The sequence below is a fragment of the Pan troglodytes genome, chromosome 14 (genome assembly GCF_028858775.2).
Source record: "Pan troglodytes isolate AG18354 chromosome 14, NHGRI_mPanTro3-v2.0_pri, whole genome shotgun sequence".
Lineage (NCBI taxonomy): Eukaryota > Metazoa > Chordata > Mammalia > Primates > Hominidae > Pan > Pan troglodytes.
This window is the reverse complement of record NC_072412.2, coordinates 42990389-43017701: the sequence shown is the minus strand read 5'-3', so window position 1 is coordinate 43017701 and position 27313 is coordinate 42990389. Positions and strand designations below refer to the sequence as shown.

General features: G+C 38.1%; 1 protein-coding gene across 4 annotated transcripts in view; it reads right to left on the bottom strand.

The window, feature by feature from the left end:
* The window catches only part of LACC1 (laccase domain containing 1), a 98941-nt gene that overhangs the window by 39210 nt on the left and 32418 nt on the right, over positions 1 to 27313 (bottom strand). For 2 of the 4 annotated variants that reach the window (XR_010150449.1, XR_010150450.1), the window contains one exon: positions 19520 to 19568. The exons of 1 other annotated variant lie outside the window; for it this stretch is intronic. The gene's annotated coding sequence lies outside the window, so the exon portion shown is untranslated. Of the gene's footprint in view, positions 1 to 1160; positions 2035 to 19519; positions 19569 to 27313 lie in introns of those variants that run through there. One more of the 4 variants, XR_010150452.1, reaches the window with a different exon arrangement.

The following is a 27313-nucleotide window of genomic DNA, read 5'->3' as shown; positions in this document are numbered from 1 at the left end:
TCCTGCCCTGCTGTCTGATGCTACTCAGAAATAAAGGCATCTTCTTTTTCAGATAACTATATAAACAATACATAATAGGTGCTAGTTACACATTTTACTACCATAATTCACAAAAAGAAAATGCCACAGCTTATAAATTGTGTGTGAATTTCAAATTTCATTTTGTCCTTAAAATGATTTCCCTTCCCTAAAACTTGAAAGCCAGTACATTCAGTTGCCTATATAAATTAACTCAACAGTTTGGGGTATGCCTGGAGAGCAGGCCTAACTTCAGTACCAGGCTTGCCAGATTCAAGGGTTCAAGACAGAGCCTGGTCTGTTTCCGGTTTTATCTAGCTGTGTACTGGTGGGAAAACATTTCACAGTGGTATCTTGTTCAGTATTACTCCTCCTAGGGTGTCTCTGTGCCCTCTCAATTTATTTCACTGACAAAAAGCATGTTTTTAATCTGTCTGCATCACTGAACTGACTGAGAAAACGGAGAGCACAAAATAGATTCTATTCCTTGTGAATTATTAAAGCAAGTTGTCAGCAACTGTAAATCCTGCTAACGGATGACAGCCTCAGAAACAGAGAATACAATCTGTACAGCCTAGTGGAACAAAAGAAAGAGAATCAATTCTCGAATGGAAAATTGAAGAAATTCCTATTTAAATTTAGAATATGAATTTCAAGGCCATCCTGACCATCAACCCAAATCCAAATTAACCAATAAGTCCTTTTAAGCCATGGTTGGATAAAGTTTCATACCATTTTGTTATTGTTGTTGTTCTTGTCTTTCCTTAATACCTTATCTGGTTGAGAGCAGAATCAGCCAGAGTGATTTAAATGATGTTTCAGAGGAAAAGTTTGTGGGCACTTAATATAGATACCTTTTAAAGCCTTTGTAAAAAGATGTAAAAATTGTACATAAAATAAAACAAATGTATGACTTTAACCACTAAATGAAACTAAAATAAAGGATACTGAGTTCATGTGAGTTCCATTCTCCCTTTTGCCAATTCTAATTCATTGTCTATTCATTTGGCAAGTGTTTGCTGGAGTCACACAATAATTTATTTCCTCTCTGTTCTTTTTGCAGCAAATACTCTTGGGAAGGTATTTAGAACTTCCTGGCCAGCAAAAGAATATGAAAAAAAAAGTCTTTACTATAGTGTTAACCAAAATTTTTTTATTTCACCAGTTTGGGCGTTTATTTGTATCCATCCTACATTAGAAAATGCCAGGGAGTAGCTAAATATTAATAATGTTGTTTTTCTTTTTCAAGAAACACCATGAGCGCCACAGACTCTGATTCAAAATGAACTCATGGCCTAACATCAATGAGACACCGAGCACCAGATGTCAGGTCCAGAGCTGCCCTGCCTGGGGTGTGAAGGGGCCCTTCCCCTCTCTGAGCCTCAGTGGCCCCACATTCATATGACCTGAAGAGTAAATGCCTCCTGAAGTTTTGTACTTGAGGCACCTCACTCACCCACCCTGGTCCAGTCCCTGCCTCAGTGTTACTACTTTGGTAAGCTTTATGACTCCAGAACCAACAAGTATGAAGGGCTTTCTTTATTCTGTCTCTTCACAGTGTAAGATGGGTGAAAATTTTAACAGCTCACCTTGCCTCCAAGATTAATCACACTCCCAAAGCCCAGCAATAGTGGATGCTTTCTACATGAGCTGCCTCAAGTTGGGGTTAAAGAAGCATTGCTGCCCCAAGAGTGTTCAGAAATTGCATCGAGGGCAGTGTCTGAATGCTGACACTAGACTGTTTTGCTCAACAGTGATCGCTCCTTTGGTTCTTGTCTTGTGCTTTAGCCCTAATTTTTGCTAACTGTGACATTTGGCTTTAGTTCCTCTTGGGTTTCTGCCTCCTGGCTTCCACCTTGTCTCAGCAGCAGAACTTCCAACTCTGACTGTTAGCCATGTCCTTGATCTGGTTTGTCGTGTGGATTCTCTTTGGGTTTCCTGCCCTCTTTTCCCCACAGTCCTGGGCTAAGGTCTGGAGGCCATTTCAAAATCCATGACGGTCACTGTGAGTGTGTCCTGGAAGCGAGAGAGGAGGCCAGAAAAACGTTTTCTAATGCTCTTTTCCTACCATATAAAACAGATTTTAAAAAATATATTTTGCTCTTCTGGAATGCATAGGTGTGTTACAAAAATTAACATCTGTGAAGCCTGTGTAGATTAATGTGAAAAGCATTTGTGTAGAAGATTGCCAAGCTATTGCCTTGGCAACAACTCCACAATAGAAAAAGAAAACCTCTAACATCAGCTATAATTACAAAGTAAGGCGGCTGCTTTTGTTTTTACCAACACAGCAGCTCTGTACTTCCAGGTGCCAGTTATCCCCTTCAAATTAGCTATTGTGATAAATTATCAGTTATTTCATCTATTTCAGCAGTAAACCTCTGTCCAAAAAATTGTTTGGAATGACCTTTTGGTATTTCCTTTATGACTGGTAGCAGGCACATTAAAAAAAAATCCTTAATGGTAAAAAGTCTTTGTCCTACCAAATGTGGGGGGAAATTTAGCCATAATCTAGGAACTATTGGAAAGAGACAGAGACAGAGACAGTGACAGGAATGGATAGATAGATAGATAGATAGATAGATGATAGACAGACAGACAGAGATTATGTCTATCACTATTAGACCTGGCTCTAAAGTAGTAAGGTAGATGTGTGCACATGTATGCATGCACGTGGGGCAAAGGGGAGGCAGGTGTATGTGTGAGGGAGTGAGAAAGAGACAGAGAATATCCTAGGCATTCCAATTTGTTGGTGGAGTGTGATTTTATTTCTCACCAAACAAAGGAAGCAAATCTAACAGGCTGTGCATGCTACAACTTCCACTCTTGTCAGGAAAATTTCTCAGTTTCAGTCTTGATTGGAAGCAGAAATTTTTTTGAAGCACAGATGATTTGTCAGCTGGAAGGCAGAAGGTCTCTTGGGACACACCACAAGAATGTCTTTCCTCCATCCAGGAGTCACACAGTCTTGTCATCATCTCTGCTGCTGCAAACCAGCCAACACGGTTAGATGTACAGACTTGTGAACACTTTCAGTTGGATTTTTGAGAAAAAGGTTACCCTCCAAACTGGTCAATTTGTTCCTAAGCTTCAAGCTCTCTCTCCCTTCCCCATCCAAAACACTTCCTTCTTTTTCTGCTTCCACTAGTCTTTATTTCATTATTCTCTCCCTCAGACCCCTCTCTGCCTCTATAAAGATAAGCAATTATTTTAAGCTTCAAACAAGATGCTGACCCTTGGGGGGCCTTCAAATGCAGAAAGTCTGGGAGAAGATGGAGGATTTGCAGATCAACAGCTCCCTAGTCGATACTCTGGGATACTTTGCAGTTAAGACTAAGGGACTGATGCTGATAGTTTTACTACCTATAGAAAAGTGTGCAAGTAAAGAGAACCAAAGCCTCTCCCCTTCTCTTGAGGAATTTGGTTGCTGCTTCCCTTCCTGTTGGCAGACAATTCAATTTTCAGGTGCCCACAAAGAGGCAGAAACATTCTTACTTTATGAATTCTGGTATTTCTTAACTCATACTGTATATGATTCCTGACCAACATTAACAATGGACTGAATTCCCTGGGATTATAATATTCCCTGAATCCCAGGGTATCTGCCTGTCAGATTCTGGTGAGGACCACCTGAGGCTAAATCAGGACGAAGGCATTCATCCTGTGTTATTGCTCCTAATTCTCCATGGTGCTATTCAACTTCTCACTCTGTAATTGGCATACTACCTTCCCAATTTGCCAGGACTGGCGATTTGCCACATTTCAGAAACTACTTTTGTGTATGCCAGATTATACTGCAGTTCCATGTTCATGGGGTTTTTAAAATCTCTTTTAATCCCTTTGATTGATAGATTACTAAAATATTTCAGGGTGGATTTGTTGGGTCTGTTTTCCTGTTGCCTAAATTCAATTCAGTTTAATTTATATATGGAATTATTACTACAGATAAATATAATCTTTAGTAAGAATTCCATAATTCCATATTTAAAGCTGCAGGGGGGAACATACAAATTTAAGGCACAGTTTACATTCCAATTGGGTAGATAATTCAAGCACAAAGAGAAACATAATATAGGACAGAGTAAGGTATTGTGTCCTAACACATAGAAAGTTATTCATTTACTACTATTCTGTCATGTGTTGGCCATCAGGAATGGGATACTTATGAGAAAAAAAGATGAACAACACAAAGAAGGAAAAGGGCTCTATCAAATAGTTCTTACCAAAGATATGACTAACATTGAATTCTGAGAGGGGCCTGTGCTCCTCTAGCTACACCAGAACCCTCTAAATAGTGTTAAATCAATCTGTTTTCAGGGTATAAGGGTGGAAAGCTATTAAATTATTTTTGTAATGGTGAAATTCAAAGAATAGAAGAGACCTCACAGACCACTTGAGCCAACCTTCCAGAAGAGGCTGAATTCCCTCTTTCAACAGAAATCTCCCTGTATCAGTGAGAGCCCTTCCACTAAACAAACCCAAAAGTGATTCATTCATCTCTTATTGACTCAGCAGCTCATTCCCTCTTCAGACAACTCTGTTCAACTTTCTCACACTAAGAGGAAATCTGTTTCCCTAAAATCTACACCAGATGGACATCTAAACCCTTCCAAGAAAGCCCTTGGATGTTTGAAAACAGGTATTGTGACCCACCACCCATCCTGTTGCCTGTCTCATCCCACCACATTTTTCTCTTCTACAACTAAATTCCCTCAATGGATATCCAATTTCCTCAATGGATAGCCCCCCTCACAATTATTTTATTTTGTTAAAATGTAAAAATAATAAGTGACTATTGTAGAAAACACAAAATATAAAAAGAAACAACCCTACAAGTGTGTGATCTAGTTGGAAAGATAAATGTGTGATAAGGATGCTATAAAAGCACAAAGAAAACTGTATGTGGCATAGCCCAGAGGTACGAAAGTGCATGATATTTAGAAAACTGGAGGATCTCAATCTGGGAAATGATCTGTATGAGAGAGGGTTAAAAGATGAAACTAGAGATCTAGATGGGCAGAAACCAAATCACAAAGGACTCTATGTGTTAAGACGTTTTATTTTTCTCCTAAAAGTTGTAGGGATACATGCCATTAATGTGTTTAAGGAAAGGAGAGATAAGATAAAATGTTTGTTTCTGAAAGGTCATTCTGCTGGCAGAGTGAAGAAAGAATTGAAAGGAGCAAGCTAGGATCAAGAAGAGATCAATTAAGAGGTTATTGCAGAGAAAGAAGTGATGAAAAACAGACTGGCAGCAATGTGGGAGTGGGAGAGAGGCATGGAAAAAATATTTAGGTGATAGAGTCATTATGATTGGTGTTCAATCGAAATTTAGAAGTGAAAGGGTCTGGGAACTGAGTGCATGGCAATTTGAGGAACTGAAATACTCAATGTGGCCAGAACAGAGTTCATTTCAGAGAAGTGGTAAGAAATGAGAGTAGAGGTATGATTGGGCCTGGTATAGGCCCTTGAAAGAGGGGTAAAGGAGTTAGAACTTCATACCCAGGACAATATGAAGGCTTTGAAGAATAGTCATCAGAAGAGTGTCCTAAGTAAGAGTTCCATTTTCAAAAAACATTCAGGTTTCAGTGTGGAAAATGAATTTTAGGGGAGGGGGTAAGATAGGAGGTAGAGATAAGAGTATTGCAATAATCCATCCACATGAGACAACATGGTAGCCTGGATAAGAATAGTAGGACTGGAGAGTGGTGGATTAGAAATACTTAGAATGAACTCCAACAGGACTTAGTTATTGATATAACATTATAACATAATACCTCAAGTCTAGTACACATCTACTATGTGCCTGGCACTGTGCTCAGCAGTTGGTAGGGTGAGGTCAGAGAGTAAGAAGCCATGGATAATTCTTAGGATTTTTCTTTGGTCAATACAGGAGGTAAGGGCAGGTTGAAAAGAAAGACAAGAGGTTCTAGTTGATGCAGGAATATCAATGAACAGTGGAACATACACGTCTAAAGTTCAGGAGAGAGATTGGGCTAGATTTGGGAATTATTACCTTAAAGGTGGCAATTAAATAGATGAGAGAAGATGAGGTTCCTGGGAGAATGTGCAGGGTAAGAAGGGACCATGGTCTAGATTAAAACACTAAAGAACAGAGGAAGTCGGTGACTTTTTCTGTTGACCCAGAATTGGTACTTAAGCCTGTAGCTGACAACTACTGGTTGTAAGTGCCTAACATTATAAACATAAGTATCAATAATCTGTGCTAAATGTTCCTTCTAGGACTTACTAAGAATTTCAGACTTGCCCCTACAATAGTCATCCCTTGAGTAGATTTACCATGAAGCTAATGAAACTTAACCTTTAGGGTCTCTCACTTGCACAGGCTGTTTCTACTGTCTCAATAATATATTTACAAGTCATGTGTTTTTATAAAGTTTGAAAAAGTAAAATGCTTTAAATACAACCATTAAGACTATTCCAACTTCTCTCCATCACACTTTCCTAGAAATATTTGGTATAACAGGTTTTTGAGTTCTTCTAAGAGGATGTTGAGTTGGGGACTCATTTACTTTGGGTTTAGTGGGGTATTTTATGTAATTCATAGTCACTTCCAATGTATAGTTAACTTACTGCTAGCTGCACTGGTATAGGAGAAATGTTCGTAAAACGCTCACCACACCAATCACTCAGAATTGTGACAAAATAATGCATGGCCAGAGGACATACAGTGATATGAACATTGCACTTGCCACTGGAAATACACAAGTAGCAAAGAAAAACAATATGAAATGTTTGGAACTAGAGGCTAGTCCTTTAGAAAATTCTTCCAAATCTTACAAATCATATATGAAACTAATTTGGTCAAGGTTTTCCCAAATTTGACAAAAATCCTAAAAATGTATCTAACTATTCCTATAATGAGTTGTGAAAAAGTTTATCCTTTGAAGAATCAAAGGGTAAAAGAATACACATCAAAATTATATTAAAGAATTTAATTTAAGGTTGAGCACAGTGGCTCACACCTGTAATCCCAGCATTTTGGGAGGCCGAGGCAGATGGATCATTTGAAGTCAGGAGTTCAAAAGCCTGGACAACATGGTGAAATCCTGTTGCTACTAAAAATACAAAAATTTGCCAGGCAGTAGTGGTGCATGCCTGTAATCCCAGCTACTCAGAAGGCTGAGGCAGAAGAATTGCTTGAGCCTGGGAGGCAGAGGTTGCAGTGAGCCGAGATCACACCACTGTACTCCAGTCTGGGCAACAGAGTGAGACCCTGTCTCAAAAAACAAAGAAAAAAAGGAAAAAAGAAATTAACTTAAAGACATGTCTTTTTTCCAAATTTCTTGTAGTAATTGTCAAGTTTCCAAAATGTGTAATTTAGTATGATCATTAATAAAAAATAAATAGAAAAAGCATAGAGGTATTTGTTTATTTATTGTATTATTTTTGTAGAGAAGGTGTCTTGCTATGTTGCCCAGGCTGGTCTCAAACTCCTGGCCTCAAGTTATCTCCCTGCCTCAGCTTCCCAAAGTGCTGGGATTATAGGCATGAGCCACTGCACCTGGCAAAAAGCATAGATTTAAACTCAACAATCACTAATTATATTAAATGTAATTGATCTAAACACACCAAATAAAAAGCAGAGATTTGTCAGATTGGATAACATCGAAAAATAACTACATGCTGTCTGTAAGAAACCCACTTTAAATTTAAAAAGCAGATGGGTTAAAAGTGAAAGAATGAAAAAAGATCTTCCATGCTAACACTCATTAAAAGAAATCTGGAATAGTTTTATTAATATCAGATAAAGTGCATTTCAAAGGAAAGAATTAGCTGGAATAAAGAGGGTCATTTTTAATGATAAAGGAAGCAATCCATTAAGAGGACATGACAATTCTAAATGTTTTGGCACCTATTATCAGAGAGCTTCAAAATACATGAAGCAAAAACTGATAATACTGGAAAAAGAAATAAATAAATCCACTGTGAAAACTGAAGATTTCAACACCCTTCTCTCAATAATCGAAAGTGGATGAAAATTCATGAAATACATAGAAGACTCAAACAGCACTATCAACAAACCTGACCTAACTAATCTTTTAGAAGACTACATCCAACATTCACAGAATACAGGTGGTCCCTGACTTAACAATGGTTTGAGTTGCAGTTTTTCAACTTTAAGATGGTGCAAAAGCCATATACATTCAGTAGAAACTCTACTTCGAATTTTGAATTTTTATCTTTTCTCAGGCTAGTGATATGTGGTACTATACTCTCTCAATACTGGGCAGCAGCAGCAAGCCAAAGCTCCCAGTCAGTCACAAGATCACAAGAATAAACAATCAATACTCTACAGCATACTCTGTTACCAGATGATTTTCCCAACTGTGGTCATATGTAAGTGTCCTGAGCACGTTCAAGGTAGGTTAGGTGAATTAAATGCATTTTCAACTTAATATATTTTTAACTCACAATAGGTCTATTGGGACGTAACCCCATCATAAGTTAAGGAGGAACATCTGCACACATTTTTTTTTTTAACAAATGCACATGGAACATTTACCAGGTATATTCATTTCTTAGGGACACCATAACAAAATACCATAAACTAGGTGACTTTAAAACAACATAAATGTGTTATCTTCTAGTTCTAAAGGCTAGGAGTCTAAAATCAAGGTATTGGCAAGGTTGGTTTCTTCTGGAGGCCCTGAGGGAAAATCTGCTTCACGCCCTCTCTCCTAGCTTTTGGTGGTTACCAGCAATCCTTGGTGTTCCTTGCTTTGTAGGTGTGTCACTACAATCTCTGCCTCTGCCATCACATGGCATTCTTGCTGTATGTGTCTGTGTCCAAATTTCTCTCTTCTCATAAGAACAACAGTCACTGGATTAGGGTCCACCCTAATCCAGTATGACCTCATCTTAACTTGACTACATCTGCATCTGCAAAGACCTTATTTCCAAGTAAGGTCACATTGACAGGTACAAGGGGTTAGGACTTAAACATATATTTTGAGAGAACACAATTTAACCTGCAAGACCATACATTTAAGAGGATTGAAATAACACATATTCTCTGACCACAGTGAAATTAAATTTAAAAATCAATAACAAAAATGCATTCAGAAAATCTCCAAATATTTGGAAACTAGACAACACTTCTAAATATCCCATGGGTGAAAGAAGAAACCATGAGTGAAATTAGAAATTGAGCTGAATGAAAATAAACACTTCTGATTGGCTACAGCGTGGTGTTTGCCTTATTTGAACATGGTTCAAACAGTTGGCTATGTTTGAATGGCTAAAACTCAGTAATTAGCATAAGTGTAGGCTATGGTCTGTTTACACTTCCACTTGTTACAGTACACAGTGAACAGAGAAACCTTTAGAACGAACTTAAAATATGTAAAGAGGCAGCTTTAGGCTAAACTTGATTTAACAACACAATATATTAAAATCTGTTGGATCCAGCTAAGGAGTTTTAGGGACATCAGTGGTTTAAGAGCTTATAGAATAAGATGCTTGTATTTGGAAAGCAGAAGGAAATGAATGATTTAAGTTTGCACCTTAGGAAACTATTAATAGACAAAGAAGAGAAAAGCCCAAAATAAGCATAAAAAACAATTAAAATAAAAATAGAAACCAATGAAAGAGAACACAAAAAAGCAGTAAAGAAAAACCAATGAAACAAAATAAAAACCCCAGTTCTTTGGGGGAAAAAGTCAATAAAATTAATAAACTCTAGCTACTCAGCTAAAGAAGGCAAAACAAATAAATTGCCAATATCAGCAATGAGAGAGGAAATATCACTACAGATTCTATAGTCATTAAAAGGAAAATTAGGAGCAACTTTGTGCCAATAAATTCTTCAACTTAGATAAAATGAACAAATTCTTTAGAGGACACGAATAACCAAAGCTCACCCCTAAGAAGAATTAGCTAACCTAATCTTTTTTTTTTTTTTTTTTTTTTTGAGACAGTCTTACTGTATTTCTCAGGCTGGAGTGCAGCAGTATGATCTCAGCTCATTGCATCCTCAACCTCCAGGGCTCAAGACATCCTCTGGCCTCAGCCTCCGGAATAGCTGGGACTATAGGCACATACCACCACACCCAGCTAATTTTTGCATTTTTTTGTAGAGACAGGGTTTCACCATGTTCCCTAGGCTTGTCTCAAACTCCCCATATCTTTTTAAAAAATTGAATTTACAGTTAAATTTCCAAACACATATATCTTTAAGTTATTTTTTAATGTTGATTTATATATTTCAACTTTTTTCTCTAGTTGGTTTTAAAAATCTTTATCTTTCGTGTTCTGTAGTCTCACTATAATGTTATCTGGTATATTTTTTAGCATGGGATCCATTGTGTTTCCCCAGTCTGAGGATTCATGGCTTTCATCAATTCTGGAAATTTCTTAGTCATACAGTCAGAAGTAGGACTATTCACTCTTTACATCAGCAGTTTAAGGTTCCCTTTTATGTCTACAGCTGCAGAACATACTTGAGCACACAGCTTTTACCTAGCTCGAATTCCAGTTCCCATAGGCCCTAAATTATTATAACTCTTCTAAATTTAGATAGATTCTTTTTATAAACGACCGGTACCCTGTCTCTAACTTTAATTAGTAGAATATTGAAAAAATACAATCCTGAAGTAGACACATTTTGGAGTATCTGCAGGGTCCATACCCCTTCTTCATATTTGATCTCTCATTCTCAACCCCTGTGGCTCTATTGTATCATAGTACCTTTATTAGTCAGAGTTCTCTAGAGAGATAGAACTAATAGGATATATATATATATATATATGAGTTTATCAAGGAGTATTGATGCACATGATCACAAGGTGAAGTCCCACAATAGGCCATTTGCAAGCTGAGGAGCAAGGAAGCTAGTCTGAGTCCCAAAATCTCAAAAATAGGGAAGCCAACAGCGTAGCCTTCAGTCTGTGGTGGAAGGCCCAACAGTCTCAAAGCTGAAGACCTTGGAATCTGATGTTTGATGGCAGGCAGCATCCAGCACAGGAGAAAGATGTAGGCCAGAAGACTAAATCAATTTAGTCTTTCCACGTTCCTCTGCTGCTTTTATCCTGGCCTCGCTGGCAGCTGATTAGATGGTGCCCACCCAGATTGAGGGTGGGTCTACCTCTCCTAGTTCACTGACTCAAATGTTAATCTCTTTTGGCAATACCCTCACAGATACACCCAGGAACAATATTTTGCATCCTTCAATCCAATCAAGTTGACAGTATTAACCATCACAGTACCTCTTCTCTCTTAATTAAACGAAACAAAGGTGGGCACCTAGCTCAAATTGAGTTCCCTTTTTTAGAGTTTTAGGCTGAGCATACACGAGAGTAAGTCAGTTTATAGAAGGTAGGAAGAGAAAAAAAAATGTAACCAAGGCCTTTTGAAGGAGGGTCAGTAGGATGAGGATCAGAAACTCATAATTAGTATTGTCCCGAGAAGTGACACACTCTTCCTAAAAAATTAGATTCCACAGGATTTTAATCCCCAAAAAACCACCCAGTTTACTTAATTAAGTAAGATAGTTGGTGTGGGGATATTCTGGTTGAACCAGAAAATCAGAGCATTTTAATTTTCTAGTCATAGGACCTGAATCTAGTCTAGTTTAATTTTCTAGTCATAGGCCCTGAATCTTTGAGTCTGATCTTGGGAGATAAATAAATTTTTACTTTCTTTTACAATTAACCATTTTTACAATTAACCATTTGTGATGGTTAATACTGAGGGCCAACTTGATTAGATTGAAGGATGCAAAGTATTGGTCCTGGGTGTGTCTGTGAGGGTGTTGCCAAAGGAGATCAGCAGGCTGGGGAAGACAGACCCACCCTTAATATGGTGGGCACAATCTAATCAGCTGCCAGTGAATATAAAGCAGGAAGAAAAACATGGAAAGGTAAGACTGGCCTAGCCTCCCAGCCTACATCTTTCTTCCGTGCTGAATGCTTCCTGCCCCCAAACATCAGACTCCAAGTTCTTCAGTTTTGAGACTTGGACTGGCTCTCCTTGTTCCTCAAGTTTGCAGACAGCCTATTGTGAGATCTTGTGATCATGTGCATTCATGCTTAATAAACTACTATATATATATATATATATATATATATATATATATATCCTATTAGTCTATTAGTTGTTTTTTTTTTGTTTGTTTTTTGTTTTTTGTTTTTTGGGACACAGTCTCTCTCAGTTGCCCAGGCTGGAGTGCAGCGGCACTATCTTGGCTCACGGCAGCCTCCGCCTCCTGAATTCAAGCTATTCTCCTGCCTCAGCCTCCCAGGTAGCTGGGATTACAGGTGTGCACCACCACACTCAGTGTGGTTTTTTTTGTACATTTATTAGAGACAGGGTTTCACCATGTTGGCCTGGCTTGTCTCAAACTCCTGACCTCAGGTCATCCACCTGCCTTGGCCTCCCAAAGTGTTGGGATTACAGGCATAAGCCATTACACCCAGCTCTATCGTATTAGTTCTGTCCCTCTAGGAAACCCTGACTAATACACCATATTTTATGTGGCACAGTTGTGTCAATTACCAATTAGAGTTCTATATTCGATGCCATAGATATTGGTTTTTTGTTTTTGTTTTGTTTTGTTTTGTTTGAGATGGAGTCTCACTTTGTCACCCATGCTGGAGTGCAGTGGTGTGATCTCGGCTCACTGCAACCTCCGCCTCCCAGGTTCAAGCGATTCTCCTGCCTCAGCCTCCCAAGTAGCTGGGACTCCAAGTGCACGCCACTACACTGGGCTAATTTTTGTATTTTAGTAGAGATGGGGTTTCACCATGTTGGCCAGGCTGATCTCAAACTCCTGACCTCAAGTGATCCACTCGTCTCAGCCTCCCAAAGTGCTGGGATTACAGGCATGAGCCACCGCGCCTGGCCTGATCTTGTTTCAGAGGAATTTCTCACAAGGTGTCATTAGCAAACTGTCTTATTAGTGGCTGGTATTTTTTTAAAATCAATTCTGTTCTATCAATGTTGTAGCAGAAAGTGGAGGATGGCTCAATGAGAGACTGCTACCTTGACATTCTTTCTTCTATCTTGACATATAGAAGTCTATAGATAGTCTATGACTGTCTTGACATCCTTTCTTCCATTCACTTTTATAAAGCAAAGCTATCAATAATGCTGTCTGATTATCTGAACTCTGACTTTTCCACTGTCATAAATAAGCTTTTCTAAAATAAATTTCTTCTTAACAAAAAATTTCTAGCTTCACAGATTTCAAGACCATTCCTCCAAACCTGTACACAATCTCACAATGTCTTTAATCACTTTAACTCACCCATTAGTAAAATGATTATTTTGAATCAGTTCTCTATCTATAATGCTTTTCATTATATATATACATATATATATATTTTTTGAGATGGCGTCTTGCTCTTGTTGCCCAGCCTGGAGTGCAGTGGCACGATCTCGGCTCACTGCAACCTCTATCTACTGGGTTCAAGCGACTCTCCTGACTCCGCCTCCTGAGGAGCTGTGACTACAGGCACGCACCACCATGCCCAGCTAATTTTGTATTTTTGGTAGAGACAGGGTTTCTCCATGTTGGTCAGGCTGGTCTCAAACTCCTGACCTCAGGTGATCCACCTGCCTCGGCCTCCCAAAGTGTTGTGATTACAGGTGTGAGCCACTGCACCCAGCCTTCGTTATATTTTTATAACAAAATCTAGCTCCCTCTTCCAGAATAAATTGCTCCTGGAAAAGTCTCAGATATAGTCTCATACTTATAAGTATGTGACTAGCATGGGCAAAAGCATTAGAATGTTTCACTCAGAGAATTCACTAGAAGACGAATCACACATACTCCTTTTTCCTCCTTTGACCAGCTAGTGGTCAAAAGTTCTAGAGTGCAGCTTAGGGCCATTCCTGGCTTGATTTGCTCAGTGACCACAAGAATAGTTTCACTACCTGTTCTTTAGTCTCAACAAGCAGAAATAATAATTCCACTTCCTTTATGGGCAAGAGTATTAACATGAATGTGTTGGTAAAACAATTTGATGTTTCAAATGATCAAAAAGAGAGGAGGAGTCAAACTGTGAGTACTGGAAGGAAAAGGAAGGTGATATACCCTGAATATTTGTTCCCTCCAAATCTCATGTCAAAGTTTGATCCCCAGTGGTGAAGGTGGTGCCTGGTAGGAGGCATTTGGGTCCTCGGGGCAGATGCCTTATGAATGACTTGCTGCCATCCTCTTGGTAATGAGTGAGTTCTCGCTCTATTAGTTCATGCGAGAACTGATTGTTAAAAAGAGCCTAGCACCTCTTCTTTTCTCTTGCTTCCCTCCTCTCGCCATGTGATACCTGCTCCCCTTCACTTTCTGCCTTAAGTGAAAGCTTCTTGAGGTTCCTTGCCAGAAGCAGATGCTGGTGGCAACCTTCTTATACAGCCTGCAGAACTGTGAGCCGAATAAATCTCTTTTCTTTATATATTACCCAACCTGAGGTACTCCTTTAGAGCAATGCAAAAGGGACTAAGAGAGAAGGTTATTATCATTCTAGGAGATTGAAGAGCTTCTGCTTCTCAACAGTATTGCTGAAATCTTAGGAAGGAGTGCTCACACACATTTCTCTCAATTCCTGATTATTTCACCAATGGCAGGAGAATTTAGGCCAAATCATGCATGCTAATTTTGCTTTTAAAATTGGAGTTAGAGACATTGATCAGTATAAATATTCAAGTAGAATTTATACTAGGTTCATATAATCTCAACTACAGATCAGCACTACATGCCAGGACCAAAATAGGGAAGGAGGCAACAAAAAAAAAAAAAAGAAAAGAAAAGATGCAGGTACAGGTACAGTATTAATAACTTCAAACTTAATTTTCTTAGATAAAGCAGATTAGAGTAAGTGTATGCATATACTATTCACACCTGAATCTACCACCCCTCATACTCAGCTCCATCATCCTCATAAAAAGAAAAAAATATTAAAAGTTTAATTGCTCACAATTTAAATGAATAATAAATTACATTAAATCATCCTCAATAAACATTAATTCTATAAATTTTTCTTTAGTCCCAAGTATAGTCCAGTTAGAGAAGAAGGGAGAAAAGGGAGTGGAGAGTAGGCAATAAAAAAGAAAAGGGTAAATAGAGAAGAGAAATAAAGGAGAGAAAGGGGGAAAGATAATGAGGGAGGTGAAGAATAACAAAAAGAAAGTCAAATATATCAAAACAATTGGAACGAGTACAAACTTGATTTTTTTAAAAAACTGAAGTAATTATAAAATGTCTCTCCCTCACTTTTTTTTGCCTCCTTCTTTATTGAATTTGTAATAATCTTTTAATTTAAATGTTAATAATAGGGGACATATAACACTTGAATTTTAAAAACTATTTTAATTTAAATTTTAAGAAATTTTAAAAATATCATTTTCTAGATATTAAAAATTCAAATGAAGTCTTATTTGACCAAATATGCCAACTCTGCTTTTTGCACCCTTGTTGTGATACTACAGTTTGTAGAGTTAAAATATAGAAGGAAATGGAAAAAAAAACCCAACTTGTATGAGTTTTTTAAATTTTCTCTTTCAAAATTCCTTTTTCACCAGAAAATGAACTCTGAGCTTGTATTCAAGGGTATGTCAACTGTTATCTCTTTGAAACAAAGGAATGAAAAAAAAAAAAAAAAGAAGTACTACTGCCCAATACCTGTTAGCTAAAATATAATGAAGCTCTTGTGGTTTTTTTGCAGCGGCGAGAGCAGAGGGTTAAACGGTCAGCCAACAGCTCCAATTTGTTTCTGTCAAATAAGTCTGTTAAAATCTTAAATCAGCTGGGTGTGGTGGCTCACGCCTATAATCCCAGCACTTTGGGAGGCTGAGGCTGGTGGATCACCTGAGGTCAGGAGTTCCAGACCAGCCTGACCAATATGATGAAACCCCGTCTCTACTAAAAACACAAAAACTAGCCGACTATGGTGGCATGCGCCTGTAGTCCCAGCTACTCAGGATACCGAAACAGGAAAATCGCTTGAACCCGAGAGACGGAGGTGGCAGTGCGCCAAGATCACGTCACTGTACTCCAGCCTGGGCGACAAAGCAAGACTCCGTCTAAAAAAAAAAAAAAAGTTAAATCAAGTGAGTGCACATGGAAGAAAAGCTGTGGTTGTTGTGGCCATTATTCCCTATACTACCTATAGCAGTAACCAGAGCAACATTATGTAACGTAAAAAACGTTTTAATTTATCAAATGAAACCCACAGCAAAGATTCTATCCTACATGAACATGAAGATCATGCCCAGTGATTGCTTCACAAGGTTCAACTATTTAAACTTTCATTTCTTAATAGGTCCTATTTTCCTACTTCTGTGTCTATATTAACAAACTATAAAATCCTTATTTAATTGTTATATAAAACCTCTACTGTAATGTGCATTGGTTCTGAGATTTTTTGGTGCAGATTCTCAGATCTGCAGAATAAGATACCTAGAGTACCCCTACTATAGAATGGGGCTCACGAGGTCAAGTTTGGAAGAGACTTTGATTAATATCCTATCTCCTAGACAAATATTTCCCATTTAAGCAAATTTTGAACTCACTTTAAAGGGAAGTTTTTTAAAAAAAATCTATATTCATACTATTTTACTTTGGTAAAACATAAGCTATATATAAAACTCCTTACCTTTTAAACACACAATTATGAAACCCAAAGAAATTTACAAATACATACTATAAACACATTAAAACAAAATTAGGAAAACTCAAATTTTCAACATTCATTTAATGGGTGGTGTTGGTTTGCTGAAAATAGATCTCTGATCTCTGATGTAGAAAAACAGAAACTCGGATCCGGTTTTAAAATGTACTCTTTCTCAGCCAGTGGCAGTGGCTCAGGCCTGTATTCCTGCAATTTGAGAGGCTGAGGCGGGAGGATCACTTGTGCTTAGGAGTTTGAGACCAGCCTGGGAACAAAGTGAGATCCTGTCTCTACAAAAAACAAAAAAATTAGCTGGGCTGGGTGGCATGTCCCTGTAGTCCCAGGTAGTTGGGAGGCTGAAATGGGAGAATCCTTTGAGCCCAGAAGTTCAAGGCTACAGTGAGCTATGATCACACCACTGCACTCCAGCCTGGGTGACAGAGCAAGACCCTGTCTCTATTAAAAATAAATAAATAAATAAAAATGTAAAAAAACAGTATCTCCCACCCGTGAAAAAGATCCCCCATATTACATAGAATGAAGTTTAGCTCCTTAGCATGGCACTCAAGACACTCCAGTCAGATGCTTTCCAACCTCATTTCCCTCTGCGTTCCTCACTCACCTTTCATTGCCTTCCAGCTGGATGACTTGCCATTCTTACAGAAAAACCCAGTCCTCTCACGGACCTGTGACTGTGCCCTTGCTGACTTCTCAGCCTCCACTCTTCTCTGCCTACCAACATTCTAATTTTGCTCTTAGATTCAGCTCCAAAGCCATCTGCTCCATAAAGCCACCTCCCAGTTTCCTGGTCTTAACAACTACACCCTCCCCTGAGTTTCCAGAGTGCATTACTCATATTTGTTTTTATGTTGCCTGGAAATGTTAGCTGGTCATAGATCTATCTTCCTCATTACACTGTTAACCTTGGGGGGGAAAAAATACATGCACAGCTTTATTCTGCTATAATCCCATAGAATTCATTCATTTAAACTACACAATTGCATGATTTTTAGTATATTCACAAAACTGTGAAACCATCATTACAAACAATTTTAGAACATTTTTTCTACCTCAAAAGGAAATCCTATACGCATTAGCAGTCACTCCTTACTCCCCTACTCCCAGCCCTAGGCAACTCTTACACTACTTTCTGTCTTTATAGATTTGCATATTCTGGGCATTTCATATAAATGGAATCATCCAATATGTGATTTTTTGTGTACATGTAATCTTCTAAGGGCAGAGATCAAGTTCTATTCATAAATGGAAAAGTAAATGAGCAGGATCTATGAAAATGAGTTTGGAATCAGACCTGAGTTAAAAATCTCAATTCAGCTATTTACTAGTTGTGTGACTTTGAGCAAGTCACTTCATCTCTCTGAATACCAGTTTACTCATTGTAAAATGGGGATGGGGATAACAATACTTCCCTTGAAAGATGGTTGTGAAAATTAGAAAGAAGATACGAAAAAAGTTCCTAGAAATGGGTTTGCTTAATAAACAGAGGGTGTTATTTGTATTTATCTTTGTATACCCACAGTATCTGGCATAGTGGGTAGTAATGTGTGTTGATTAATTAATTCATTAATGACGAATAACTTGAATGCCTTTCCTTCAGCATGCCAACAGACTTTTAACAACTTTGCGGAAGGAGCTAAAGTTAGCAGGGCAAAATCTTTCCTGGAAGATGTAAACTAGTTTCTATTTGTTTCCAGCTACTGTTCTCCCTCAGAAGAAAACAAACCTGGCCAATGGACCAGTGAGACAACAGAGCCAATAAACAAATCTAGGATCTGAAATCAGAGGGAATACATTTGGGTTCTAGCCCTGATACTGGCATTCTGAAGTCACTTAGAAATAAAATCAGCTCCATCCATCTCAACTTCTGGTTTTCATTTGCATGCACTTCATCTAATAATCATTTTCGCTTTCCCTATTATGGGACCAAAAAACCTGAATCTCACCTGAGCAATGTTTGAATTCTCCTTAAGATAGTTGAACAATACCATCTGAACCATGAAAAAAGAAAAGTACAGAAAGGGAAAGGCACAGAATAGGTGTTTATCCAAAGGAAAAAAGTTCAACCACCAAAAAAACAATTAAATTGTATCTAGAGATGTCCAAATAAATTAGGAACCTTCATTACAGGAACAATAAGGCTCCCTCACAGAAAAGAAATTCATTAGCATATCGATTCAATTTCCCAAAATAAAGAGAGGAAAGAGTAAAAAAAAAAAAAACCCGTAATAATAAGTTTAGTTGAATTATACTTATAATAGAAGTGATAACTGAATCAACAAACTGAAAGAAATTGAACAGTCTGCCTTAAAACAAAAAGGATACACAAGTAATTCAATCTCTACAGGAGAGAAACATGAAAGGATTTTTAAAGGAGAAAGGAATGATTTGCAAAAAATTTCAGTGCAAGTTACATGAGTTTTCTATAGGACTTAATTTTTTAAAAAACCATAACCCTGCAAGCCATGGAAATAATTAAGAAAACAATTATTTAATTAGAATAGATCATTTGGCAATTGACTATTGAAGCAGTTTCATTTTACCAAAAGGAAAAAAAAAACAAAAAATGATCTTGTAAACTTTTGCTATTCTGACCTTTTTTAAATATTCTGAAAAAATACCTTCTAGCTAAAAGCATTTGTGAAATTCAGATGGAGAAATACAAAACTGATGTCACGGAAATGCTTAAATTGATAAATTCCAGCCCTTCCAAGCAGGCTGAGGAAATTTTTAAACACAGCAATGAGGAAGGATCCATTATTGGCATGAAAATAGGTTGAGTATTCCCATCTCAAATTGCTCTCTTTAATGGACTTGTTTCCAAATAATCCATCCCATGATGAGAAGATGCTTACCTTCTGATCCTAAGGAAGAGGGCCAAAAAGTTTTTCCATCCACTTGTCTCTTTAGAAATAAGACAAAAAAATTAAAAAGAAAGTATATCAATTTCCAATAGATCTAGTTTCTTATGCCCGTGGTCTGCTCATATAGGTTCATAGACAAGTCATTCTAAAATATCATGCCATCTCCTCACCTCCCTTTTGTGTAAACAAATTTCCTTTCAGAAGATAAACATCTGAGAATCTGTTTCTGCCTCAGAAGCACACAGGTGGAAACAGCCCCTATAGCTCTCTAAGGGTATTTGCCCACTTTAAATAAGGCAGTTATTCTCTGAGTATCTAGACCTAAAATTAGGAATGATGTATGTATTTTTCTTGTCATTATTTTCCTGATTCTGTGGAGGTCTATTGAAAGTATTTTCTAACACATTTAATATTGCAAGCTACCTGAAGAATGGGCCCAGTCCAGCCCCGTTCCAGTGCTCAGGCCTCAGGAAAGGGAAGCAAGGTATGCAGCTTTGACTGGGATTGTTTGAGAAAGAAACTCTCAATACTGAGACACACTTTCAATACTGAGCGTCCATGGAAGCAATCCTTCAAGTACTGACAAGCTTGGGAGTTGTGAAAGAAGAGGGAGAACTCAAGTAACAAAACACTGTCATTTAGTATTACCCTAACCATAACTGGAGCGTACTGAAATCAACCCCAAACAACCAACGTGAAACTCACTGCCAAAAATAAACGGAACATAAATACCTTCAGTATAAAATGATGGCACAGAAATATTGTAATTCAACAAGCTTCTGAGCCCTTTCTAATATTCATAATTATCCTGGTTTCTTGCCCCAGCATTAAATGTGATGATTCAATCTTTTTCTGACAAGCCACACAAAATTAAGCCTTAGAGGTTGAGTTTATTTTTATGCCCTTAATACTTCCCTAAAAGTTTTGTTTCAAGAATCAAAAGTCTACCATCCAGGCTAGTAATAACTAGACTTCAGTCCTATCTTTGACTTTTCCAGTGACTTGGTACTTTACCAAAGTTAAGCGCATATTTTCTTTCTCTCTCCAGTTTCTCTTTCTTAACATGGAAACAATAATATGGTACCTATAATTTGCCTCAATAGGGTTATGGCGAATATTCTTCAAACTCATGAAAATTCTTCTGCACAAATATGAAGAGCCATTTTATGTTGAAACTGTTATGATACACATTAAGAAAATATTAAAATAAAACATTACAGTAATAGCTTCACAGTGGCTAATAGAGCTGAAAGTCATAATTATGCTTACACACTAGCCCTCAGGATACCTGATTACTGACCACAGACATTTTACTTCTCAGAAATGAAAGACAAAATGGTCTGTTCAGTTTATACCTTTGTCATCAAAATCGTTTATATTAACAAAAGTTCTATCCACTAAAGAGTTATTGCCTGTGACTCACATATTTTAAAAATATGCAGCCTGACTGAAGCATCCTCCAGCATCTAAGATCTCTCTTAGCCCAAAAGAGGTATGCAAATCTGACTTACTGCTTAATATTATTATCAAGATTAGTTTGATGGTCTCTCTAAGTAAATCTAACCAAAGTAAGAAGAGTAGAATTATGGAGCAGGGGAAAGCATATGTAATTCACTCTAAATCTGTTATCCTGGGGTCAATTCACCAAGATGTTGGCATTATGTCACCTTACAGATACCAAGAGCCCAGTATCAAGTGAGGTATTAGACTGGATCACCTCTGTGCTCACTTTCAGGGGAAGGTTATGTGGAATGATAGGAAGAGTTTAAGGTTTTAGTTCCCACTCCCAAATTTGAACTGAAATTTGAATTTCAGTTTTATCTGTTGTATAATATTGGACAAATCATTTAATCTTTCTGAGTATCAGTTTCTTCTGTGTAAAATGGCCACAACACCAACCTCAGAGAATTGTAAAGGCTTTTGTTGCATTCATCACATCAAATTTTGTTTACAGTTCCTTCTGTGAGATTCTTGAAGGCAGGGACTATGTCTTATCCATTCCTAAATTTTGGATAATTAACATAGTGCCCAACAAATAAAAAACATTCAATGAATATTTGTGAAATTGTGTTGAATCAACTATTTGTACTAGTGCAGCCCTTTGACAACGTACTGAATAATATTTTTGTAAAAACAAAAATTCCAGTTTTAAATTCAGGTAGTATGGTAGATTAGAATTGTTCTGCAAATATTCACCTTTATCCCCCTCTTTGATGAGAAAAGTATATTCCCTAACCCCTGGAATTTAGTCTTGCCCATATGCCTTGCTTTGGCTAATAGGATGCTAGTGACCATGACCTGAGCAGAGGCTTGAACTGAGCTTGCATAACTGGGCTTGCTCTCTTGAACTGCTGCCTTTCACCACGAGAAGAGCATGTCTTGTGCAGCAAGTAGTCCAAGGAGGATGAGAGACATTTGGTGCCAAGCCCTCCCAAAGCCAAGCTGGGTCAGCCAAACCTCAATTGACTTTTAGATGTGTCAGCCAGAAATACTTATTACTCTACACCACAGTTTTGGGTGGTTTGCTAGACAACATAATTGTGGTGTAGCTTATTAAAACAGATGGTGTTTGATTAAAGAATGTACACCATTTGCTATGCTATAAGTTCTCAGAGTGGACTATACTTTCAAGCTGGGTCAATTTTTCCATTGAACTTAGTAGATTACCTACTAATATAAATGTGTTATTATTTATGTCTTATGATTCCAATGGTATAGTGGTTAAAATTGATAATCTGAGAGCAATTTCCTCAAGCAAAGTACTTTTTTCTAGGTGAAGTTCACCATGAGAAGTTCAAGTTCATTTGAAGTTTAATCTAGTGGAAATATTTTCCTTCTCCACTGCCTCTCATGTCACCTATGAATGTCTGGTGCCATTTTGGGCAGAACCAAATTTTCTTCTCCGCAGGCAGTATGATATAGGGAACTCCCATGGGGCCATATGTACAAATTGAGGGAGAAATGGTGATGAGCAGCCTTCTACTCATGGGAGTGGAAACAAGTCCTATTAACGTCTTAACACTGCCTTTGGGTTTTGCTCAGGCCCAATGTCATATACAGCATTTTTATTTGCTGATGGAGAATCTCTAGACACATTTAACTTTATGATCAGCTAGATCCAAACAATCAAATGATATTGGAAAGCTTAGGTCATTTGTAGACCTATGGTCAGGTATTCACTCCTATCAGGACCTGGCAGCAAGCCACAAACTGTTTTCAGAAGGAAAACGGTGACTTGATAAAGAGGTCATAGACTTGCTCCAAAATCCTACGGGCTCACACCGTGATTCTCTTAGTTGAACTTGGTGCAGGAGCAGGCTCCATTTAGATTCCTTATCTGCCAAAGAACCTATGATCCAGCTGGGTGCGGTGGCTCACGCCTGTAATCCCAGCACTTTGGGAGGCCGAGGCGGGCGGATCATGAGGTCAGGAGATCGAGACCTTCCTGGCTAACACGGCGAAACCCCGTCTCTGCTAAAAATACAAAATGTTAGCCGGGCGTGGTGGTTACTCAGGAGGCCGAGGCAGGAGAATGGCGTGAACCTGGGAGGCGGAGCTTGCAGTGAGCCGAGATCGCGCCACTGCACTCCAGCCTGGGCAACACAGTAAGACTCTGTCTCAAAAAAAAAAAAAAGAACCTATGATCCACTGGTTTAGAAAAGCTGAAATTGCAGAGCCAGAGCCTCTTATAACTAAAGTCTGTACAACCATGGATTTCTTTTTGCTCTGGACTCCATTCAAGGCTGGAAATATTTCTGGTCAGTGACTAAATGAGTCAGAGCAGAACAACCAAATGTAGTATATGTTGCCTCAAAAATCCAAAGACACCTACTAAACATTGTGCCTCTTTCTCAGTGATAGGGGCACAAAGGCGCACAGTGTTTGCCTCTGGACAGAATAATCCAATATGATGAAAACAACCTGACTCTAGAAACTTCGCTGACATGGTAGGCACCTAAATGTTCATGGATTTTCTCCTCCAGCTACTGCCACGCATGTGCCTTAAAGGTTTCTAGGGTATCTGTTACTCCCTGCTATGCAGATCTTAACAGTAAAATGTCACAGATGTAGTGTACTAATGTGATGCTCCGTGAGGTGTTAGGACAGTTAAGGTCATTGTGGGCCTAATTTTGACACAGAGCCAAAGAGCTGACATAAGCCTTAGACAAGATTGTTCTTTGGAATAGTGGGAAAATGGGCTAATTTAATGACTACATGTTAGATGCCAAGAGAGGTGTCAGTTTGTTTCAATAAAAAAGGCCACAGCTGAAACAGCAGCTTAACTGAAGTAACCATTGGTTGAGTTTTAATAATCCATTGCCATTCATGAAAATCCAGTCAAATTTGTATGTTAAATCTGAATATGAAAGGAATCACTTCTCCAAACAAACATAGCTTCTAGGTACATAGCTTCTAAGTTTTCAGTGGTGGCAATGATCTCTATGGTGCTTCAAGGATGCAGTATTGCTTTTGGTTTACTCTTTTGGTAGCATGAGGAAGGAGCTCCAGGTGCTTCTCCTTGGCCCCTGTATTAGCCTTTAAAGTAGTGTTCTATTTTGGCATGCATCAGAATCTCTTGAATGGAGAACATAAATTGTTAAACCCCACCCCCAGTTTTTGATCCAGTAAGTCTGGTTGGGGTTTGAGAATCTGCATTTTTAACAAGTACCCAGGTGATACTGATGCCAACGTAGATTATGACTACAGACTGCAGATTGGATAAGTGAAAAGAAATTTTCAAATAAATTTACCAGCCTCAAGCATTTAACATAGTACCAGCATCAGTCCGTGTGTTTAACGAAGAAGAAAGTGGAGACAAGTGGTGAAGTTAGTAAGTCAATTCAGTGGCAGCTGGTGAAGAGATCGCCTATTATCCACCTCATATAGTTGCTATAAATTTTAAATGAGGGTATGACTGTAATGTGATCAGCACAGTGCCTGGTATATGGAAACACTCAATAAATATTACTATTTCAGTTTTTTAAAATTAATTTTAAAATCCGCCCAATATAGCCACTAATCACCTAAGCATCTTTGTATTAGTTATTTAACCATTTGGGCACTGAGTTTATTCATCTATAAAATAAAGTGGTTGAAATAGGTGATCTTTAATGTCTGTAAAAATCACTGGTTTTACATTAAAAGGAATCTATCATAGCTGTCTTAATTAAGGTTTTATACTCACTGAGGGTGATCTTTATAGCTCTGATGTTCTGAAAATCTTGTTTCTTATTTATTTTATCTAAATTTTGCATCCTGTGGAATACATATTTTTCTAAAAAGTAGATTGGACTTTAGGTCAGTTTCTACCTATATTTATGCCTGGGAACTCAGAATTGAGGTACTATAAAGAGAAAAACCCAAATAGTAAAGGTTGTCTTTTCTGTTTATAGGGTCATACTTTTCCCATTTGGGTTTCTCTGAGGCTTTACTGGACAGAACTAAAGCCCCGTTAGCAGAAGTGCCACAGAGACATAAAAGAAGCTGCTATTGTTTTAATTATATGGTTCTAATTACGGTAATGTGATAGATAATTTACCATACACTGAGGGCTGGAAATTTCAAGGTGTTTTGGGATTAGAACCTGCAAGTCATTTTGATTAAAATACCAATGACTTCACTGAAGGGCCACTGTCTAAAATTCTGCACAATCATATTCTTCTTATTATAAAAATTTCATACATGTCATTAACCACAACTTGATGAGAAAGCAAAATAGACCAAAAATGAAATGTATGCTTGCCAAAATGGTTAATTTACCATTGACTATCAGTTTGCCCTCTTTCGAAATGTCCTATCTTTGAATCTCACTGCGTCTTGCCTGTACAATAACCCCTCTCTGTTTTGTATCACCAGTTTTCCCTATTTCCTGCATCTTTGTTTTTGCACATAAAAATACTGTGATTTCTCCCATCTTAAAAAAGAACAACAACAATAACAACGAAAGCCTCTTTTGGTCTCACAGCTCTTTGTAGATAGTGCCTCTTTTCTTGTTCCTTTTGTAGCAGTGGACCTCAAAGACACAGTGCCCATTCATCTCTCCATTTCTTCGTCTCCTGTTCTGTCTTGAAGATTCCTATCAGAGTCCCCCCACATTTCAGTGAAGCTACTACTATAATGGCGGTAACTCCATTAACTTCCACATTGCCAATCCAAATGTCAATCTTGGTTGTAGCCAATTGTCCTCCTTTTTGAAATACTTTCTCAATTCAGCTTCCAAAGCACTGCTCTATCCTGCTTGCCCTTCTCCCTCTCTGGCTGTTCCTCCTCAACCTTCCTTCCTTCCTGAACCCTCCCTGTCTTCCCTACCTCTAACTGTTGGAGTGCCCCAGGCTGAGTCCTCACACATCTCTTCACTAACCACGTTATTCTTCAGATGATCTCACTTACTCTATCCTTTAAATACCATCTATGTGCAGATGATTCCAATATGTCTGTATGTCCAGGCCTTTCCTGATTATCCTATCTAAAATAGCACTCCCTCCTGTCATTTTCTATTCCCTTCCCTTACTTTACATTTTGTGACAGCACTTACTTTTTAGCAGTGACTTTATATTATATGTCTGTTTGTTTATTTGCTTATTGTGTACCTCCCTGACTAGAATGTAATCCCATGAGGGCGGGGACTTGGTTTTATTCCCTGCTATATCCCAGCACAGAGAATAAGGTGATGGTGGTATGGTATATATTAGGTATTCAATAAGTATTTGTTAAGTGAATCATTAATGTCCAAATTTATTCTTTCAAATCATTGAGCACTCATTTATGTTATGTAACAGTGCAAAGCAAGCAATAGCTTTAGCTCTAAGAGTGGGATCACTGCAGGCTGCCTGGGTTATTTACCACACAGCACGCGGAGGTGAAGGGCACAATGGTGAGAGGGTGGAGAAGTGGCAGCAATTCTAATTTGTGCCCAAATAAGGGAATGGCAAATTCAGTCTAGTTTAAGACAGTTGAGGTTGGGATGGGGAAAACAATGGGATGGGTGGGCCTCAGCATAGGGGCACAGCTTCATAACTATCAGGTGAAGAATAGAGACAACAGGACTCCAAATACAAACAAGGCAATCCAGAGAAACTATCAGATGTTCTGAAGCAGAAGAAAATTTGCCTAGCCCACAGGCGACCCACAGGAACCCAGAGCCTGGTTCCTTGATTTCAGCATAGGCTCATGGCCGCCTGCAGATGCTGGATGCTCAATCCAGAATCAGCTGTGGGGATAGGGCTGGGGCAGGTTCTCTGGGGAATGCAAAAATAAATATAATCTCTACCTTCAAAGAGGCTGCAGATTTATAGGAGATGCTAAGACACAGCTAATAGAAGTGAAAGCATTACATAACATGTAATGTGCTCAGCAGAGCCGTGAAATCACAGCAAATTATATCTGTAAAGGAGGCTATTTATGGATTGTGTTTAAATATAGAACTAGTCTCTTGGGTGCAAGAAAAAGAACGATTTACTAGTTACATATCTCTTCATTTGCAAAATGTAGGGTATAGAAAGAATTCTTTTTTATGTTTCCTTCCAGTGCTAAATTGCTATGATTCTTAATTCACATACATGTAAGCCTATATAGGTAAACTTGTATACATAGATAATAAAATCTCATTAATTTGGACTTTGCTTATTTTGAACTTATGACCAACCATCAAAGTAAGGCTAGTTGAATTTTCATTTTATTTTATCAGTAATATTAGTAGCTTGTTCAAAAAGAGTGTAGACAAATTATAAAAGGAATGCTTACCAACTTTAAAGAACAAACTGTTTTCAAAGCATTTAGAACTCC